Source organism: Cervus elaphus, chromosome 30 (assembly GCF_910594005.1).
Source record: "Cervus elaphus chromosome 30, mCerEla1.1, whole genome shotgun sequence".
Lineage (NCBI taxonomy): Eukaryota > Metazoa > Chordata > Mammalia > Artiodactyla > Cervidae > Cervus > Cervus elaphus.
In genome coordinates, this window is record NC_057844.1 from 7,093,025 (window position 1) to 7,103,223 (window position 10,199).

Consider the following 10,199-nt stretch of genomic DNA (forward strand, 5'->3'; position numbering starts at 1 on the left):
GGGTGAAGGACCAGTGCGCCTTCTCGAGAGGGGCTCAGAAGCCCGGGCAGGAAAGTGAGCTCAGCGGGCCTCCGCGCTCCAAGGAATTAGCCAGAAATAGAGAGAGAAGGAGAGAATAGAAAGAAAGACACGGGGACCAAAACTCTGATGGAGCAAAGGTGTTTTAATCAACATGGCGTGGGCATATATACTGTCTTACAAGGTGGTTATTCTCAGCAAAGACCACGATTAAAATTCCAGACTTACAACACATCCGATGATCCCTATCAAAGAAAGAGTTGCAAACAATCACCTTTTACTGTTTGGCTCATAAAAAGGAAGAGAGTACTTATCACTGTAATGAGAAATGCCTAGATTCCTCAGCCCCGGGAAAGGCGTGCCTCTCCTCTTAATTCCTGAATATTCAGGAATCAATGAGGGCCAGAGGGTTCCTGATAGATCCAAAACAGCACACAGGAAGCCTCTTGTTAAATGCTTCCTGACACAGACAACCAAAAGACAGGCAGTTGGTTATCATTTCCCTTCAAGGGCTGAAAGTTAGCAGCTTTACAGATAAGGGCAGTTCTTATCATATACTGGACTGCCTTGGCTCAACACTCTAGATTTACCTTCTTTCTTTAAATCATGGTGTTTGTTCACTACTCTTCTTTACTAATAAATGTCCTTCATGACATTTTTCTCTCTGGATAGGGCAATTTCCTCTACATTAAAAACCTGTTCATACTTACCTGGCAGGGGAGATACCATGATCACGAAGGTGGTTTTCCCAGGGCGAGGCTTATCCATTGCACTCCGAATGTGCTGACCCCTGCGATTTCCTCAAATGTGGGAAACTCGACTGCATAATTTGTGGTAGTGGGGGACTGCGTTCGCGCTTTCCCCTGAAAAAAAAAAAAAAAAACCTGTTCATGTAGATATCCTTCCTCCACAGTGATGTTTTTAATGGTGTCTGTGAACACCTCTGCTCTTCTTGGTCAGCAGAAGCTGCTCGCCTATTACCTTAACATTTTTAAAGTCAAACCTCTTTATCAAAGTATCCTTAGTTGGCATTAAATTTCCCTACATCATATTTTTCATTCTGTTTTTTGTAAGTTCTCATATAATGATTTTGATTCTTCTTAAAGCATATTAAATTCAGTAGGTATGCCTTTCTTATGACAATCCTTCATCCACATAAAGGTTGCATTTTCAACACAAGACATAAAGATATTTTCCAAAAAGCATAGGGCTTTTGTGTCTGCTGCCATAGCTGCATTGAAGGCTCCACATATTTCCTTTCCCCTCTTTGTAATGATCATTATAGTGGATTTATTTTTCTTGAAATGGCGGGCAACCACAGCTGCTACAGCCATAGACCCCAATCTATGGTACATTTCAAGCAATCAAACATTTTCTTGCAATGTTGTGACTTTTTTTCTGCTTCTTGGGAGCACTTTCAACATTCCTAGTGGCAATTCACTGTTGTTATTCAAGGTTTGTGCTATTGCACTGAATACAATGAAAAATACAAGAGAACTGAGAGAGATCACTTTTTACTTCCATATGCAACTTACTGGTAAGACAAACTCCTCATCTGAGCTCACCACAGTAGCAAGAGGACGTGGCTATGTGATCATTACAGTACTGCAGTATGTACTACAGCTAATTTTATATAATTATGGTTTGATACTGCCTCTTTATGCTTGCTTACATTTTTTAGGCTGCAAATAGCACAAAGTACAGTTTGTAAGTGTGTGAAAGTCTGATAAATTTTAACTTTAGATAACAATAGATTTGTGTGTATTTTATAGTAGTAGTTATAAAGTGGGCCTCCCTTGTGGCTCAGCTGATAAAGAATCGGCCTGCAATGCAGGAGACCTGGGTTCAATCCCTGGGTTGGCAATATCCCCTGGAGAAGGGAAAGGAATTCCATGGACTGGAAGTCCATGGGGTTGCAAAGAGTTACAGATGACTGAGCATATCATCTGCATATATATATCACTCATGTATGACATGCCTAAATTTTTCTTAAATTTTTGATATTTCTAAACCACGGGTTCATCTTCAAGATTTTTTTTAATTGTCACAGGTGTATTGAATATCCAGTATATTTTTTGAAAAAAATCTATGTATAAATAGAGCCATGCAGTAAATTTGTGTTTTTCAAAAGCCCACTGCATTATTATCTCACCTAGCGTTTTTGTTCACTGATGGCTAAATTGGTAAAGAGTCTGCCCATAATGCTAGAGACCCTAGTTTGATCCCTGGGTCAGGAGCATCCGCTGAAGAAGGGAATGGCTATCTACTGCAGCATTCTTGCCTGGGAAATCCCATAGACAGAGTAGCCTGGCCATCTGTAGCCCATGGGGTCGCAAAGAGTCAGACACAACTGAGCAACTCACACTTTTACTCCACTTCAATCTTTTAACCACATTGTTTAATAGATTCAACATAAAGTCAGAGGAGTCTATAAATCTTTTATCTCATTGATCCACAATTAAAGGTATTTTTTTGAAGTATCATATGATTACTCTATTGCTCTAGAATTTTCCATTTAGATCTGTTAATACTTGCTTTATGTATTTAGATACTTCTATGTTGAGTGAATAAACATTTACAAATGTTATATCTTCTCACTGAATTGAATACCTTATCCTTATGTGGTGCTCATCTTTGTCTTTTATTACCATTTTTGTTTCAAAGTCTATTTTGTCTAATACAAGTGTAGCTACCCCAGCTTCCTTTTGCTGTCTGTTTGCAGGAAACATTCTTTAGTTTTCAGTGTATATCCTTACATCTGAAACAACTCTGTCATAGGCAGTATATAAATGAGTATTGTTTTTTATTCATGAAGCCACTCTATGTCTTTTAAATAGAGAATTTAGTGCATCTTCATGTAAAGCAATTACTGAAAGGTATGCATTTTTACCATTTTGTTGATTGCTTTCTGGTTCATTTCCAGTGTAGCTCTGTTTCTTTTCTTCCTTTGCTCCGCATCCTTGTGGTTTGATGATTTTGAGTTTATTCTTAGATTCAGTCTCATTATTTTTTATGCATCCATCAAAGATTTTTGCTTTGTGCTTAACCATGAGGGTTACTTACATCAGCCTATATGTGTATATAAGTATACAAACACTTGGGTCTATTTTAAATTGATAGCAAGATACTAAACTTTCTTCATTAAATTCTTTTTCATTATGTGATATCTTATTTCCTGCTTTCTGCTTATGATGCTTTTTAAAAAATTAATTTCACATACAAAATGATACATAATTAATGTATAAAGTTTGGTGAACTTGAAGATAAATGTATATGTATATATATATATATACCATAAAACCATTACCACTATCTATGCATTAATCCTATTCATCACTTCTAAAATTTTCCCACTGCTTGCTTCTCTATTATTACTATTATTATTGTGGTTATTTTGTCATAAGGACACATAACATAAGATTTACCTATGTCACAAATTTTTAAGTATATGATGCAATATCATTAATTATATGAGCTGTGCTGTACAGAGGGTCATTAGAATTTATTCATCTTCTATAATTGAGAATGTGTACACTTTGACTAATACCTCTTTATTTTTCCTCATTTGGCAACCATCATTCTACTCATAGAAGAGTTTGACAAGTTTAGACTCATCACGTAAGTGGTATATTGGAGTATTTGTCTTTCTGTGTCTAGCTTAATGCCCTAGACACTTAATATAACATCTTTCAGTTTTATTTGTGTTGTCCTGAATGACAATATTCCCTTCCTTTTTAAAGGATACATACTATCTCTCATGTATATGATACATTTTCTTCAGTCATTCACCCATCAGTGGACATTTAGATTGTTTCTTTGCCTTAACTATTCTGAATACTGCTGCAGTGAACATGAGAGTGTAAGTATTTATTCCAGATTCTGATTTCAATTTCTTTGAATATATAGTGTAAGGGATTTGTTTCTCCACATCCTCGTCAACAATTGTTACCCTTTGGATTTTTGTTAGTAGCCATCCAATTATAAGATAATATCTTCTTGTGATGGTTTTGATTTGCATTCCCCTAATGATTTTAAAATCTTTCATAATCCAGTTAGCCTTTCTTAGTCCTTCTTGGAGATGGTCTATTCAGTTTCTTTGCACTTTTTGAAAATCACGTTGTTTATAGCTATGGAGCTGTATGAATCCCTTATATAATTTGAATATTTGCCCTTTATAAGACATCTAATTTGCAAACGTTTTCTTCCATCTTTCAGGTTTCCTTCTCACTGCAATGATTGCTTTCTGTGTTGTGATGAAGATTTTTGGCTTGAAATAGTCCTACTTGACTATTTTTACTTTATGCTTTTGATGTCATAACAAGCAAATCATTGCCAATACCAATACCATGAAGTTTTTTATCTATGTTTTCTTCTAGGAGTTTAAATTTACAGCTTACATTTATGACTTTAATTCATTTTGAATTGATTTGTACATAGTGCAAGATAATCCAATTTCAATTTTTTGTATGTGAATATCAGTTTTCTCAGTACCAGTTTTTAAAGAGACTATCCCATGTTTATTTTATTTTGTTGGCACTCTTGTCAAAGATTATTTGACTATATACATGTGAAATTGTTTTGGGTCTCTCTACTCTTCCATTGACCTGCATACCAGTTTTAATGCCAGTGTTTTACTGTTTCAATTATTGTAGCTTAGTGATAAAATTTAAAACCGCAAATGTGATGACTCCAACTTCGTTATCTTTTCTAAAGTTTGCTTTGGCTATTAGGGATCTTTTGGGACTTCATGTGCATCTTAACGGTGTTTTCTATTGTTATAAAAAATGCCACTGAGATTTTGATAAGGATTACACTGAATCTGTAGATCACTTTGGGAAATATGTACATTTTAATATTACAAATTATTCTAGTTTATGAGCACTGACTGTCTTTGTATTTATATATTTGCTTTAATTTCTCTTGTCAATATTTTCTATTTTTCAGTATATAAATTTTAACCTCCTTGGTTAAGATTATTCCTAAGCATTTATTATTTTTGATGATGTTGTAAATTGAATTGATTCTTAATAGCTAAGCTTTTAAAGGTGGAATTGAATATTAAATATTTATATCATTTGTTACATAAGGATTCAAAGATGTAAATTTTTTTAAGTAGCATGTGAGTTGTATATAACACATTTTGATACACTGTATTATCAGTATCATTCAATCACACATTTTTGACACATCTTGAGTGATTTTTCTTTGACCTGTGTGAAATTTGCCAGTGTGCTAATTAACTGTCAGATATGTGGAACTCCTTATAGATTGTTGGTTCAATTGCTTGCTAATTTAATTTAGTTTGATTAGGCAAATAACTATATGTTTGTATTTTACTGAGATCCTTTTAATAGCTTTCGCTGTGGTCTGTTATGCTGTATATTCTTTCAAGATCTCATGCATTCAAAAAGAACATGTTCTACAATTATTTCACAATTGTAATATATGTATTTATGTCAGATGTGTTGACATAATTATTTAGATTGCTTTTTTTTGTTGGTTTTGTTGTATTATCAAGTACCGAAAGTAGGGTACTATGTAATTTTTTGTTTTGCCCTTTAATTCTGTCAGTTTTGGCTTTTTGAATTTTAAAACACTTTTATTAAGGGCCCAAATATTTGTGAATGTTACCATTTCTTGGTGAACAAATATCTTATCCAGATATTTCACTTTATCTCAACTTTGTCCAGAAATCTATTTTGTTTGATCTAAAAACACACTCTTAAGTTTATCATGCTTATATATTTTTCAACTCTTTTATTTTCAATTGGTCTGGATCTTTATGTTTAAAGTGAATCTCTTGCTAATGGAAGAAAGTTGAGTTTTTCTTTGTGTCCATTCCAACAGTCATTGCCATTTACTTGGAATATAAATTAATTGGAATAGAAATTCATAGCATATTTAATTCAATTATTGATATGGCTGGGATATTTATACCATTATGCAAATTATTCACTATTTGCCATGCATAGCAATTTTTCTATGTCCCTCCTTTCCTGCCAACATATTGATTAAAATATTATTTATATTTTTGCCATGTTTTTAATGGATAGTATTCCTAAATTTCCCAGTATTATTTTTATTTTATTTTAATATCTTGTTGGTTCTCTCAAATTTAAATATATGTTCTTGATTTCTTACCCAAAAAGAACTGGTGTGGCAATCTTATTATCAGAAAACAGACTTTAAAGTAAGAAAATACTACTACAGATAAAGGATATTTTAAAATTAAAAGAGGATTCATCAGGAAGATACAAAAAATATTTTTAAAAGTACTTCTAAAGACGGAGCCAAAACATGAAGCAAAAACTGTAAACATTGAAAAATATAATAGGCTCTTCAACAATAGGACTTCCCAGGTAGCTCAGTGGATAAAGAATCTGCCTGAAAAGCAGGGGACACAGGACATACAGTTCAATCCTTGGGTCGGAAGATCCCCTGGAGGAAAACATGGCAACCCACTTCAGTATTCTTGCCTGGAACTCCTATGAACAGAGAAGCCTGGCGGGGTACAGTCCATAGGGTCACAAAGACTCAGACATGACTGAAGCAATAGCATGCAAGCATGCAATTCAACAATAATTGACTTTCTAGGTGGCTCAAATGGTAAAAAATCTGCCTGCCAATGTAGAAGATGCAGGAGATGCAAGTTTGATCCCTGGATTGGGAAGAGCCCTTGGAGTAGAAATTGGCAATCTGCTCCAGTATTCTTGCCTGGAAAGTTCTATGGACAGAGGATTTGGCAGGCTATAGTCCGTGGGGTCACAATGAGTCAGATGAAACTGAGCAATTGAGCACACATGAATTCAACAATAATAGTTGGAGTTTTAACCATCCCATTTTCATTTATGGTCAAAATACCTAGGTTGCAGATCAATACAGGAACAGAAAACTTGAACAACACTACAAATTGCCTAATTTAATGGACATCTACCGACTGTTTCACGAACAGCATATGACACATTCTTCTCAGTTACAAGTGAATATTCTGCAGGACAAACCATATGATTTGCCACAAATCAAGCCTCGATAAGTTTAAAGAACTTAAATAATACAAAGTATCTCCTCTGACAACAATATGCTTAAATTAGAAATCAATAATAGAAGAAAATTTGGATAATTCACTTGTATCAGAAAATTAAACAACATGTTTCTAAATAACCAATGGAGCAAGAAATAAATCACAAGAAAAAAAGTAGAATATATATCAAGATGAAATAAAACAAACAAACAAAAATATGATACCAAATCTTATTAGATGTAGCTGAAAGCAGTCCTAAATGGAAATTTAAAGCTGTAAATTTCCATATTATGGTAGAATATTGATGTCAAATTAATAAGCTAAACCTTTCCTTTTAAAATTATAAATAGAGGGGAAATTAAACCCAGACAATACAAGGAAGAAAATAATAAATTTAAAGTAGATATAAAGGAAAGGAAGAATAGGAAAATAGAAATACTGAATGATACCAAATGATTATTCTCAGGAGAAAAATCAATCAATATAATAAAATGTTAGTTAAGCTGTCTAAAAAAAAAGGCATATGCAGATAAAATCAGAATTGAGAGTGAAGAAATTACTAATAGCATTAAAGAAATTTAAAAGATTATAAAACTATAGTATTCACAGTGGTTCAACAAATTAGATAATTCAGATGATATGAAAAAAATTCCTAGAAACACATAAATTACAAAAACTGACCGAGAAGAAATAGAAAATTTCAACAGACCTACAAGAAGAGATTAAACACTAATTTAGAAAATTACCAATAAATAAAAGTCCAGAACCAGATGGCTTCATTCTTGAATTCTACCAAATAAGTAAAGAATAATTAGTCATACTCTAGAAATTACAAAAGGTATAAAGGAAACACTTCTCAATGCATTTTATGAAGCCAGTGTTACCTTGATAACAAAGCCAGAAACAAATCACAAAAATAAATAAAAGTACTTTTTATGAATACAGAAACAAACAAACAAACAAAAAAACAAGCAACTAGCAAACTGAAACTGATGGTTTATTAAAAGGGCTACACATGACCAAATGTGATTTATGTCAGGAACATAGGTTGCTTCATAAAAAGGAAATCAATAACCACACTAAGAGAAAAGGGTGGGGGTGGGAAAAAGCCTGATCATTACAATACATGCCAAAAATATTTTGAAAAATGTCAACACTATTTCATAATTACAGCACACAGCATATTAGGAATAGAAGGACACTTTCTTAACATGATAAAGGGTCCACATGAAAAGCCCATTGCCAGCATTATTTTTTAACGGTGAAAGACTAAACACTTTAACCTTGTGATCTGACACTGCTTTCATGACTGCTATTCATTGTTCTGAAGTTTTAGCCAGAGAGATTAAGGAAGAATTATATATAAGGCACCCAAATTGAAAAAGATGAAGTAAAACTGTCTCTACTTACAAGCGACATGATTATGTATATTGAAAATCACAGATAAACAGGAAAAAACTACCAGTGCTAATAAACAAATTGAGCGAAGCTTGAGATTATATCAGTGTACAAAAATCACTTGTGTTTCACTGCAGTGAAAAATTTGGAAAGGAAATTAAAAAGACAATTTTACTGACAAGAGTATTAAATAAGAAGATAGACATGAACAACAAAGGATGACCTAGACAAAATGGATGCAAGATCATCTCTAAACCCCACTTCAGACATGCCCAATGTGGCCCAAGAGAGCTCACGTACTTGCTACAAAAATTATCACAGAGATTTTTTCCATCTCCTGCATACATGCTTTAGGCAATCAGTGGATACAAACTAACCACAGGGGCTTCTCCAAGTTCTAGCACATACACCCTTGATGCACAGCTGTGTCCTCAAGTGACTTTAGGTAGCTAGTAATCCATTAATAATAATAGCAATAATAGTAATCCTGGTGTATATTGTCACCCTGCTTATTTAACTTATATGCAGAGTACATCATGAGAAACGCTGGGCTAGATAAACACAAGCTGGAATCAAGATTGCTGGGAGAAATATCAATAACCTCAGATATGCAGATGACACCACCCTTATGGCAGAAAGTGAAGAAGAACTAAAGGGCCTCTTGATGAAAGTGAAAGAGGAGAGTGAAAAAGTTAGCTTAAAGCTCAACATTCAGAAAACTAAATCATGGCATTCAGTCCCATCACTTCAGGCAAATAGATGGAGAAACAGTGGAAACAGTGGCTGACTTTATTTTTGGGGGGCTGCAAAATCACTGCAGATGGTGATTGCAGCCATGAAATTAAAAGATGCTTACTCCTTGGAAAGAAAGTATGACCAAACTAGATAGCATATTAAAAAGCAGAGACATTACTTTGTCAACAAAGGTCTATCTAGTCAAGGCTATGGTTTTTCCAGTAGTCATGTATGGATGTGAAAGTTGGACTATAAAGAAAGTTTAGTGCCAAAGAATTGATGCTTTTGAACTGTGGTGTTGGAGAAGACTCTAGAGAGTCCCTTGGACTGCAAAGAGATCCACCCAGTCCATCCTATAGGAGATCAGTCCTGGGTGTTCATTGGAAGGACTGATGCTGAAGCTGAAACTCCAATACTTTGGCCATCTGATGTGAAGAGTTGACTCATCTGAAAAGAGCCTGATGCTGGGAAAGATTGAAGGGGGGAGGAGAAGGGGAATGACAGAGGAGGAGATGGTTGGATGGCATCACCGACTCAATGGGCATGAGTTTGGGTGGACTCCAGTAGATAATAAAGGGCAGGGAGGCCTGGTGTGTTGCAGTCCACGGGCTTGCAATGAGTTGGACACGACTGAGCAACTGAACTGAACTGAATCCATTAAGGGTTCATAAATATTCTATACATACATACATCTGATTATAACAGACTAAATTATGGGAAGGACATGCCCAGTAGAGCCTGTTGTTGTGTAACTGTCAATTAAAACTCTCAGTCCATGATCACTTAGATTAATATGTAAAAGTCCTATTTTGCATGTGCCCAGACAATTCCCTGATTGGTCTTGAGCATATGCCTACTTGCATTTTTCAAAAGGCAGAACCAAGAAGAGAAGACAAAGATCATTAAAAGGGAAGCCAGCAGGGATTGTACCACTCCTTTGGGGTCAGCTCACTCCCACATCTTGGGAGTGTACTATCTGCTGACTGTCTAATAGAAGATCTATCTGCTTGAGCTGTAACTGAGCTGT

At 34.7% G+C, this 10,199-nt stretch overlaps 1 non-coding gene across 1 annotated transcript; it reads left to right on the top strand.

Annotated features, from left to right (window-relative positions):
- The first annotated feature begins 720 nt into the window (after window positions 1-720).
- Window positions 721-884, top strand: LOC122687157. Its single transcript, XR_006339057.1, has one exon. It is a non-coding gene; the product is annotated as a U1 spliceosomal RNA (small nuclear RNA).
- Window positions 885-10,199: the final 9,315 nt, after the last annotated feature.